The 13036-nt window shown below is 38.1% G+C and overlaps 1 protein-coding gene across 5 annotated transcripts in view; it reads right to left on the bottom strand.

Annotated features, from left to right (window-relative positions):
• myo1b (myosin IB) overlaps positions 1-13036 on the bottom strand; it is a 147819-nt gene that overhangs the window by 112087 nt on the left and 22696 nt on the right. The window lies entirely within an intron of this gene.

Below are 13036 nucleotides of genomic sequence, written 5' to 3'. Positions count from 1 at the left end.
CTTGACATAATTATGACAACCCCTAAGGAACCAGACTGTTGTCACTTCAAATGTTCAAAATAACAGCAACTCCAAAACCCAAAGTTAAACTCAACATTCCCATTTGTAATGAGATTCGGCAAACATTGGGATGGGCATCCATTAATTATTCTTTAATTATATATGTAAATTAAAGAATTGTGATCATGGCAAGATATCTTGTTAGAAAGCTGCCTTTCATGAGAACTAACTGAATCAACCTAAGCAACTAGAAGAACCATAGACTCAAGCTGAGCCTCCAGTCCAATGACGATTCTCAACACATCTCTATGATAAAAAGTATCCTTAAGTCATATATTTCCAGAAAATGTAAAATAAAAATGTATTATGCTGAGATTAATGGGCACCTTTGGTGCCTGATCAATCACAGGGGCCAATGAGCCAGAAATATCTTACATGGTTGGAAAAAAAAATCCTTGGACAAGGTTATCAAAGGACCCTGTGCCTTTACTGTCTTGACTGAATATCACCTTAAGTTTTTAAGATAAAGGGGGGGAAAGAGGATTATTTGGGCTGGAAGGGAAAAACGCAACATCAAAAAAGCAGTTTCATGTAGGAACATCATTTGTGAGAACATAATTACTCCTATAAGGGAAATCAGACAAACAAAAATAGCTTTGAAAAACTGAGTCAGAATATCTCAAAAGATATTTTCACAAAACAGATTTAAGATAACCAACTGAAAGCTAAGGATGTTAATGTCTGACCAAATGTTATAAGTGAGAATATACGATTTATTTTGTGCAGAAATAGACATTTTGCATGAGATTTGTTGCATTGGGAGGGGAGCCAGTCACATGGAATTATTTGTGCACAATCTCAGTTTTGTAGAAAAAAAACTTGTGCAGAAACAGCAATTTTGCAGAGCAAAACCGTATATTCATTCCAAGCCTAGTGATAACAAATTTGAGGCATTCTATTGTCCAGGACAACCAACCCCAACCCTAATAAAAAGGAGACATTGTTCAAACTCCGTGGGAATCATAGTTTCCCGAGGATGGAAGCCAGATGAATTGGAAATGGTCTCCGTCCCCACAATTTTCCTCGAGCCTCCAACGGACCAGCAACAGCCCACACTCCATAACCCCTGAGCTCCCACACATGGGTCCACACCCTGGCTCAGCTGTTCAGCTCGAACCAGTCTAACCCAGCAGATCTCCACAGCCTATCCCCTCCCTACTTCACAGCCAAGAGACAAGCCAGGTGGCTACAATGTATCCAAAGCACCTCCATTTCAGTCTCTCGCTATGATGTATCTCTTTATATAGTAGAGTCTCGGACCGGCAGAACGTTGGATAAGCGAATATGTTGGATAATAAGGAGAGATTAAGGAAAAGCCTATTAAACATCAAATTAGGTTATGATTTTATAAATTAAGCACCAAAACATCATGTTATACAACAAATTTAACAGAAAAAGTAATTCAATACACAGTAATGCTATGTAGTAATTACAGTATTTACAAATTTAGCACCAAAATATCACGATGTATTGAAAACATTGACTCAAAAATGCGTTGGATAATCCAGAATGTTGGATAAGCAAGTTTTGGATAAGTGAGACTCTACTGTATTTCTTTTATTTTTATTCTTTATTCCTATACAAATGTGCACACGAGCAGAGGGGATAAAATATTAACAAGTAAAGCAGATGGCCTTTTCTCTCTTATGCCCAGTGATGCCGAGACACTCTCTTCACGCGCCTCTTCCCTATCTATCTTTCTATCCACCAAATATCCTGCAGCCAAACTATGTAAACAGCCTGCAAAATTCAGCCCTGCTACACAGATTTTTGTCTTACTTTTTAAAGTTGAACAGAAAACAATTCTCTTTTATTGCCCTTCAGACCATGCCCCCCAATTCCAAAAACAGTTGTAGATTTCTTAAGCAGATTAAATTTTGCTCATGAAATAACCCAAAACAACCTCAAATGCATCAGATTTGTCCCAACCTACTTGAAAGAGCATCTTTCCTGACATAATGACCCTATCCCAACCTTGACCTTTTCCTTTAATTTTAACTTCTTTATCCCCTCCTCTTTAATCATTCCTATCCTATCGTGTGCACATCAGAAAGCATCAATTTCTGCCCTACAAAAAAACCTTCCTATGCCTCAATTTCCTGTCTCCTTTTCCTCAAATCACTTAATCCACCTTCACTTCAGGTTTCCTGCTTCAGTCTACTCCCCTTAGCCTTTGTGCCTCTGGGCTCCCTGTTCTTGTCTCCTCTACATCCCAGTCCCCTGATAGCAACTTAATCCCAGCCATACCGACTATTTCAAAGTTCATTCTCCACAAGAAAAAGGAACTGAACAGATGCAGATCTCATGAAAATATACCAACTATTCTCAGAACAACCAGTGGCAGAAGCACAAGACAAATTGTGAAACTATTAAGAATTCAGTTCCTAGAATTTCTCAGGAAGAGATGTCAAATTGAGATGGTTAACACACCATTTAAAAAGCAAAAGGTTTACATAACTTCATTTTAACACCTCAGTAACAGACTATTTTAGATCACTTATAACTAACCAAAAATACTTAACACAAACCAAAGAGAACTTGCAAAAATATAGAATTTGATCTCCTCACATGCCAGAATATGGTGGGAATGGCTAGTCTAAAGAGAGTGGATGCCATTCAATACACAGATATGGTGGGGGAAATGCAATCACTCCCTGCATTACCAGAAATTGCACCACATCACTTTAATTCCTAAATTGAAGTAGGGCCATGTGCTTAGTGTGATGTAAGAAAAACAATCCAACTAGCCACATGTTTGTAACAATTGTTGCACATGTACGTGTGTGTGTGTGTGTGTTACCTGAAAACTTCCTTTTAATTCTCAAAGGAATGACTTGTGATACTTTAGGGGGGTCTCTGTGAAATAAAAAACAGCTCTCCTAGATTAATGTGGTGCAACACAAATGTGCACCTTTCACTCCCACTACAGCATAGCTGTAAGAAAGAAGAAAACCTTCTAGCCCCCACTGACCCCTCCCCTGCATTGCCAACTATGCTGGAAACTATCATCTAAAACATCTGGAGGGCACTAGATCGGAAAAGGTTACTTTAGTATGACATCTAAGAGCCTCCGATGGCCTAGGGGATAAAAGCCTAGTGACTTGAAGGTTGGGTTGCTGACCTGAAAGCTGCCAGATTCGAATCCCACCCGGGGAGAGCGCGGATGAGCTCACTCTTTCAGCTCCAGCTCCATGCGGGGACATGAGAGAAGCCTCCCACAAGGATGGTAAAAACATCAAAACATCCAGGCGTCCCCTGGGCAACGTCCTTGCAGACGGCCAATTCTCTCACTCCAGAAGCAACTCCGGTTGCTCCTGACACGAAAAAAAAAGTATGACATCTGAATATGGCCAATACCAATACTCCAAGATGGATATTTAAGAAGTGCTAAATTTTTCAAATGGTATATTCCTTTGTAATTTGATCTGTGGTACAGACACCTAGCAAAAGATAGCTGGGAAATCGCTTTGAACATTTCTTCAATATAGAAAAAAACCCTGATATACCTATATTTGAAATGCTTTCTTAAATATTTTTATGTGTAAGCACATAACTTTTTTTTCCAAAGGGGCTTACCATTGCTTTCCTTTAAGACTAAGGCCCCTTCTACACTGCTGTATAAATAAAATCCACATGATCTGCATTGAACTGGATTATATGGCAGTGTAGACTAAGATAATCCACTTCAAATCAGATAGTGTGGATTATCTGCTTTGATAACCTGGATTATCTGACAATGTAGAAGAGGCCTAAGAATGTGTAACTTGCCCAGTGAGCTTCCATGGATGAGCAAGGACTTAAACCCTGGTCTCCCAGCATCCTAATCCATCACTCAAAATGCTACACCATGCTGACTTTCAATCACTTCATTAGTTATATATACAGTAGAGTCTCACTTATCCAACATAAACGGGCTGGCAGAATGTTGGATAAGCGAATATGTTGGATAATAAGGAGGCATTAAGGAAAAGCCTATTAAACATCAAATTAGGTTATGATTTTACAAATGAAGCACGAAAACATCATGTTAGACAACAAATTTGGCAGAAAAAGTAGTTCAATACGCAGTACTGCTATGTAGTAATTACTGTATTTATGAATTTAGCACCAAAATATCATGATATATTGAAAACATTGACTACAAAAATACGTTGGATAATCCAGAACGTTGGATAAGCGAGTGTTGGATAAGTGAGACTCTACTGTAATAGATTAGTGATAAACACAAGTTTTTAATTTCACAGACCATCGTCCATACAAGTTATCAGTCTGTCCACTCTCTAGGTTCTTTATATGTCACTCTTCCAAAATATGTTAATCAACTTTTCATCAAATATTATTCGAACATTACTCCTAAATAATATAAGCAACTGGTAAAGTAGATGTTCTAGAATACATTACCTGGCATTATACATCAACTGGGAGAGGGGGGCAGGAGAGATCAGTTCAACTATCTATCTACAAGTCAATAACCAGTGCTAATATTTTTATACATGACGTGTATGTATTTATGTCTACAAACCTATCCATACTGTAAAACAAATCTATGTTGTACGTAGGATTGTCAGATTAGATACAGGACAGGGCTCCTGTAACTTTAATCTTGAAGAGATTGCATAGCAGGACAAAAAAACACCATAAAGTTTTGTCAAAATGGACAGAGATGTTTGTCATTTCTTACCTTCCAAACTCCAACTTTCAGCTTCAGTTCTAGCATAATTTTTGCCTTGCTTCTGAAAGTTGTGTGTGAAGCAATGATGACAAGAATAAAAGTGCCCAATTTGATTTCCACCAGGGAGGCCTGATTGGGGCTGCTAAAATACTGGAGTCTGGAAGGTAAATTAGAAAACGACCCTCAACTGATTTGATGAGAGTTCTATGATCTCTCTTCTTACTTCTATTCCGGTCATCATTGCTCCACAATACCCATCAACAATCAGGCAAAAGCCATGTTCAGAATTACGATTATAGCAACCCTACAAAGTATCCAAACTGGCAACCCTAGTTGTTAGCCACCTTGGATTCCACATTGACTGATAGCAAGATATAAACAGAATATAGAATAAAATACTGGCTTCCACAGAATTGCACAATGACGGGCTTTGGCTGGATCTACACTGCCAAATAATCCAGTTCAAACTGCATATAGTGTAAATCCAGCCTTTAAGAACTCATACCCATTCTGTATTGTAATCTCTTCTCCATGGAATTCATTAGGATTTGATTTACACTGGAAAAAATGCTTTTCTGAGGTATACAAATCCTAATAAGGTCATTGTGGGTTAAATTTCTGCTATGAAGAAATTTCTTTGTTAACCACTCTAAATTACAAGCTACCTACCATATGACATTCATCACCACTAAGGAATCTGAAGTGTGAATGCAGCCAAACCAATAAGCCTTCCATTCCAACACTACTAGTTGAAGATTTCATTCTCGTTTAAGTGCATCAAGCAATAACTACAGCATCAAAGAACAGAAGTAATAGCACAGCTCACACACATTAGTAGATCAAATTGCCAAAGTCTCAAGCTGGAGCTCTACAATATTGCAAGAAGAACCCTGCTGAGAGGAAACAAAGATCTATCTCAGTGGTTCTCAACCTGGGGTCCCCTGATGTTTTTGGCCTTCAATTCCCAGAAATCCTAACAGCTGGTAAACTGACTGGGATTTCTGGGAGTTGTAAGCCAAAAACATCTGGGGATTCCAGGTTGAGAACTGGTCTATCTGCAATCCATACACAGCAGCCCATCAGATGTTTATGGAGGGAAATATCCCCTTGTGCCTAATCAATCCTTTCTTTCTATATCACAAGCTCATCCACACACTTGGGACCCTACAAATTATCAATGTCTAGCTGGCTTTATAGGTGAATACGTAGCATTTTTTAAAAAGCTACCACAGGGATCCTAAAATCCCTCTCCCTACATTTACTTCTACATTCGCAAGGCAAATATATTATGATACATTATATGTACTGGGAATTGGGTTGTGTCTGACACAGTATTCCAATTTAGCACATAAAAATATGTATTTTCTTAAAATCCTTTGATTGAGAGAATAGCAATCACAAAGTTTCTCAGTAAAGATAATCTAAGATAAAAGGTAAAGGTTTTCCACTGACATTAAGTCTAGTCATGTCTGACTCTGGCGGTTGGTGCTCATCTCTGTTTCTAAGCTGAAGAGCCGGCGTTGTCCGTAGACACCTCCAAGGTCATGTGGCTGGCATGACTGCATGGAGTACCGTTACCTTTCCACCAGAGCGGTACCTATTGATCTACTCACATTTGCATGTTTTCGAACTGCTAGGTTGGCAGAAGCTGGGGCTAACAGCAGGAGCTCATCCTGCTCCCCGCATTCGAACCACTGACCTTTTGATCAGCAAGTTCAGCAGTCAGTGGTTTAACCCACTGCACCACCAGGGACTCCTTAAGATCATACACCTCTAGGAAAAAATGACCCAATTTTATCCCATGCTGCTAATAATACAACATTTCTGTGTCAAAAGTTTAATTTTTGAAAATGTTCAGAATTAGCCAAACTATAGTGTCAGAAAAATTCTGTAACCAGTGTATAGAAGTTTGTTGCACAAGATGTATAAACATTGTTTTCTGCATGTTTAGCAATTATATTAATTACAAACTTCAATTAAATGTATACATGAAGAGCTAGATCAGTTTTCCTTGAATCTTCTTTAATGAAAAACTAAAAGATTTTATTTCAGTTTTAGCCAATTAATAATCTTCCCTATACATCGGTTGTCAAAAACATCAATAAAAAATACTGATATTGAGCTCAGGGTGGATTTTTTTTCTTATGGAACTTTTGGGCACTTTTCGCATTTATAAACTCTAGCAAGTTTAAATTTTTAGTTTTACCTTCTATGCATTTATTCATTTTTCTTAAATATAGAAGCCACAATGATAACTTGTGTAATAAGAATGGGAACAGAGCCACCAACAATGTTATATATAGCAAAGTGGAAAAATGAAGTGTTCAGCAATCTTATAAGGGCTTACAAGAACAAAATTCCAGCAGTGAGAAAAGCAAATGTAAGTTTGACAAACGATGTTCTTCAATTGGACATTCTTCTGAACCAAAGACCTGTATTCAGTATTACAAAGTACAAACATTCCAAAAACAAGGAAGCTACCTAAATAAGTATTATGTTTCTTCTGGATTTTTTTTTTTTTACAAATTTTGTAATGCAATGGTTCTCAACTAGTGGCATAAGTACTGACAATGGGATACAGTAGTCATTTAAATGAAATACATATAGGGCTTCCATAACAATTGCTTTTTTAAAAAAAATCACTCTTTTTATTTTTCTCCTGATTTTTTTTTTCCTGACAGTGAGATGTTCAATCAAGAACTCAGTTTTTCATTATCCAGGTGGAGGCCACAAGGGAGTGCTAGACAGAGAGGATAGTCCATTTTATGTGGGGGGATTTGAAGGAGGAAAACCATTCCCCCCATTTTCACTGGTTATTCCCCCCACACATACACACATCCTATGTCATAAACAATGGTTGTTTCCACAAAGGTGACATGGCTGGGCGTATAACAGGAAAACGAGGAAATTGTTTTACTCCTTCAACCCCTTCCCCCCATAAAATGGACTATCCTTCTCTGTCTAGCACCCTCTTGTGGCCTCCGCCCTGATAATGAAACAGTACCCTCAATTTATTTGACAGATTGACTAGTGGGCTGAAGATCCCATCTTTTGTCTGTTCAGAACAACCTGAGAATCATTATATCTTTCAGAAAGACCACTTTAACCATCATCTTTGACTTTCTTTTATTGTGTTGAGACTCCTTCTTTGGGGGCTGTTAAGCAGAGGCTGGATGGCCATTTGTCGGGGGTGCTTTGAATGTCATCTTCCTGCCTCTTGACAAGGGGTTGTACTGGATGGCTCATGAGGTCTCTTCCAACTCTATGACTCTATGACTCTGTGTGATAGCACTCACATTTATTTGTATGCCCCTTTTTATATGGTACCCAAAGAAACTCACATTGGGCTAAGGTAACAAAAGCATATTTAGAAATCTTCCAAGACCTTACTGGAGGGAAAGCTGGTGATATCAAACAGAAATTGGGATAAAAATCTAATTTGAGTTTATTGCAAACTCACTGTTTAAAACTGACACACAAACTTGTCAAAAAAGAGGAGAAGGAAAAGAAGGAGAAGGAGGAATAAGCCTATCACAAGGTGGGTGGTACCTTTTCAGTGATGAAAAAATAGTCACCACAGCCTCAGAGACACATATTTAGTACTTCTTTGATCATACCTTGAAAAATTCATGAGCAACTATAGCCCTATTTACATTATAATATCACGATTCATGGCAAAAGGGGCAGTGAGGATCATGTGCTTAGCTTAGTATCCAGAAATCACCACTCTTTCCAACTCTGCCATATTCAACAATATCTACAGTTGACCTTTGGTATCCAGGTTTGGTTCCAGGACCCCTGTGGATATCAAATTCTGTGGATGTTCAAATCCCATTCTATACAATGACACAGAAAGTCAAGGTGTCCACTTTGAATTTTTAAAAATATGTTTAAGCTGTGGACAGTTGAATTGGAGATACAGAATCCATGAGTATGGAGAGCTTGCTGTATAATGTTAACCTCCCTCTCTCCCTTTCCCCATGATAATAAGACTGACATGTTTATTTGTATGCCTACTTTATTCATGAGGACTTCACAAGTTAGAAGAAACCTGACAAAGATTCTAAATAATAAAGAGCCTCTGCAAGTAACGTGCACTCTGTGATTCTACAAGTCTAAAGTGCGTGTGAGAAGAATACTGAAATACTCTGGGGAAATATTACTTTTTCACTACAAACACTCTAGTAGCAACAAAAAGGATAATCCTAAAAATAAAACGAATTACAGAAGGTGAGGCTATGCTTCTCTTAACATGCTTAGCATACAACCCAACAACACAAGCATAAGATTTCTAAAGAAGCTGAGGCAAAAATAGCCTAATTAATCATGAAATGAGAACTCTATAGGTCAATCCAAATGCACTGCTCCCCTCAATCCCCATTAAATATAATGGGCATTATAGAGGAATTATTCTTGGTAGAGTACATACAACAAAAATACAAATAGAAACTTTGCCCAATTTAAGAATACTGACTAAAAAAAACCCAGAATTGAGGATAGTTCCTTCTGCTTTGGCAATGCAAATTTAAAAGATTCACCCTTTTATCACCGTAAATCAGACAGACTGAGGATGCTTCCAGACAGCAAGAAAATGCGGGTTTTAAATGGAGATAATAAATCCTGGGACCTGGCTGCAGGTTCCCACACAGACCTGTTAGTTCTGAGATTGGGTCCCCCACTGTCCTCACAGGCCTCCTCTATATTGGAACAAGATGAAGGGCAGACAGGGGACATCCGGTAGAAGGTTTTTTAAATTAAAAAAATCATTCCCTTATGCACTGGACTGTATATGCAATGATGTGCACATGCAACTATCTTAATATAAATACAAGCAGATTTGCATGTGTGCCTCCAACATTATGTTCTGTAGATCTACTGTAATGGCAATTCCCATCAGATTTAACCCACATAGCCTATGGGAGAAAAAACAACTGCATGAATTTTAACCTGTTTCCAGTAGGTTTGTGCACGAATTCAGAGTGGTTGGTTCCCTTCGGCCAATCTGGCTTTTTCGGCTTGGTCAAATGGCCATAATGGTAAGGGCTCAGCCATCACATTTTTCGTCCATTACAGGACCATGTGGCAGCCAATCACAGCTCCTCGTCCCCTATTCGACATCACACGTGCAGGGTTTCCCTGTGAGCCCTGCCTGTTGGGCCAATCTGAATAGAAGAACATTATGGCATGTGTTACACACTGCTTCCTTACCCCATTGCTCAAACTCAGACTTCCTTGAAAGGAAAAAAGGAAAGGGTCCCAGGAAGAGTGCTTCCTTAACCCTGTTACTGAAACCCAGACGCTCTTGAAGGCAAAAAGGGAAAGGATCCCAGGAATGGAAAGGGGAGCCTTGTAAGTTCCCCATTTCCACCAATTGGACGGATCTTCCCGGATCTTTCAGCTGCCTAGTCAAAAACAGATATTTCCATTTGCTGATTTTCAGGAGGATCCCAAAAAACAGATCTGGGTGCCCAACAAAATTTGGATGCCAAAACCAGATCGCCTTCCAGTTGAATTGCACAAGCCTAGTTCCCAGTATCTGAGAACTTGCACTTCAGATTTCCTTGGGAGAACACTGGCTGCATTCAAATGTCATGCTCAAAGCATTTCTGCTTCCACTTCGAATTAATCAGTCTGATGTTTCATGTGGTCCTAAACCATATCTTAATTAACGTTAGGAAAAACAAATGTCCTACATAATTTACATAAAATAAGTTAAAATTAACTACACTTTAAAGCTAAGCTAAAAGAGAAACATTCCAGTTTTCTCACCACAGCTAGATGGAAGTAGTGAAGGTCCATGAGTACAGGATTAACTGCAGTTTATTATCATGTCCATTATATACATTATGCCTATGAACCATAAAGAGGATGTAGCCGGCTATATCTTGATACAAAGCTACACAAGGACAAAGTATATATGGACTGCTAAACAGGTCCTATTCAAAAGTATTTGAGAAAATACTGAAGTCTTATCTCACAGTTATAATACATAAACACTCTTGGTATAAATTAAGTCTTCAATGTTAAAAATGTTATTGTATTGATCCTGGTGGTCCACTTTTTATGCTGCTTTTCCATATAAATTGTCCCTAAATGACTCACAGGCAAAGAATATCAAAACAAGAATACAGATGTGTATTGAAATATTATTACAAGAAAAGTAATCAATATTCACTTCAAAATGCAGTGAAATGTCAATCAAATAAGAAGCATCTGCTTCAGCTTTAGATTTCAAAACTAGTTCAAGGTGAACTTTAAGATACTGTATATGCATTTCTATAGACAGATATTTCTTCAAGAGAAAGTACAAAAAACCGCAAGAATAATTTTATAGAGGACTACAAGAAGTATTTCTACTTCACTAATAGCACAAAACACTCAGACCATGTCACGTAACACCACACTAGCAGATAAATTACATAAAAATTATCACCTTTGAAAAAAGTCAGAACTAGGCAGGATGCTATCTTTTGGTCCCATGTTACAAAGGTTGAGTTTGCATAACTGCTTCAGAACAGAAGGAGACAAAAGATTGTTTACTTTAGGTGACATAATTTGAACTAAGCAGTTCACAGCAACAGAAGTACATGCTGGTAAATACACACTATTGGTCAGTCTTCACTACAAAATTAGAGGAGTTTTCCCCTAAGCTAAATGCTGTGTGTGAGCCCATGTACCTTTAAGTCACCTGTTGGCTTAAGGAGACACAGAAATTTAATATAATTTTCTCAGACAAGGAGTATTTACAGGTGGCTTTCCTAATTCCCCAAGATAAAATTCAGAGGTAACAACAAACCATGGTTTGCATTAATCAATCTATAACTGAAATTATAGTCTATGCTCCACATAGGTAAAGGTAAAGGTTTCCCCTGATGTTAAGTCCAGTCATGTCTGACTCTGGGGGTTGGTGCTCATCTCCATTTCTAAACCGAAGAGCCGGCGTTGTCCATAGACACCTCCAAGGTCATGTGGCCGGCATGACTGTATGGAGCGCCCTTACCTTCCCGCCCGAGTGGTACCTATTGATCTAGTCACATTGGCATGTTTTCGAACTGCTAGGTTGGCAGAAGCTGGAGCTAACAGCGGCCGCTCACGCCGCTCCCAGGGTTTGAACCTGGGACCTTTCGGTCTGCAAGTTCAGCAGCTCAGTGCTTTAACACACTTCGCCACCGGGGCTGCTAATATACCCAGAAATATATTGTGCTGTCTCTATATATTAACTAAAGTTTGACACATGTGTTATCTATCTCCAAGTTCTGTTAGAGTATAGCGAACAATCGTTTTAGACATCCAGAATTGAATTTCTATGTCATTTGCTACTGGGAAAAACACTTCCCATGCAAAAAAGTTTTGATATTTCCCCCCATCCTCAAGGGAATGTTGGGGGGTGGGAGGTGTTAAGCAAAATCACAATAGGAGGCACTGACACTTTCCCCACGCTTAGCCTATAATGTGTGTTTTAAAGCCAAAGTTACCATTAATTTTGAAATTGATACTTAAAAAACAGATGTGACTGAAGAATGGGTCTACGGGTAAATTGTCATTAGACTTTATCAGAGTAATTTTATATAGTAAATGCATTTGCTTAGTAATCGTTTTATGCAGTTGTCTTCAGTTAGAACAAACAATTTGAAAAATGTTAATACAATTGTGTGCCTGCCATACTAACCAGCAATCAGAGCTGAATTATCAATGGTGAAATTGATAAAACTGCTCCAGGCTTGCTGACTATGGTCCCATTTCCACTACAGAATTGTATTCTATTTTGACTATAATGGTTCCATCATATAGAATCCTAGGAATAGCAGTCAAGGGAGGAACATTTAGAATTTCAAGACAGAGAGCTCTAAAATCTATAAAGGAGAATGCAATTCCAGCATTCGCTGCTGCGAGAAAATCTTTGAAAATCATAGTTTTCAAAAGTTAGGCACAATTCAAAAATCTTGAAGTTTCAAATTTAAAAAGTTGTATTGCACAGAAAATGTTCTCCTCTATGCAAATTAACTGTGTATGAATTCAATACAGAATAAATTACGAATTACAGCATTTTTCTGAGTAAAAATAAACACTTTCTGTACAGAAAGTATTTTTACATTAGATATTGTTTTCCATGCAGAAAATGATGATTTCTACACAAAATTATATGCCAATTTTGCACAGAATTAGTCCTAAACTACACCAATTGTGGAATATATTCTCTTCAGTTAGGGATTGTTATTATGGTTTTTCAACCATCTCTGAATATTTTTGAATGTGCTTTTCATCCCTATATTACCTGCTCCATTGTATTCTACCTGGAATAGC

The sequence above is a fragment of the Anolis carolinensis genome, chromosome 1 (assembly GCF_035594765.1).
Source record: "Anolis carolinensis isolate JA03-04 chromosome 1, rAnoCar3.1.pri, whole genome shotgun sequence".
NCBI lineage: Eukaryota > Metazoa > Chordata > Lepidosauria > Squamata > Dactyloidae > Anolis > Anolis carolinensis.
This window is presented reverse-complemented; position numbering and strand designations above follow the sequence as displayed.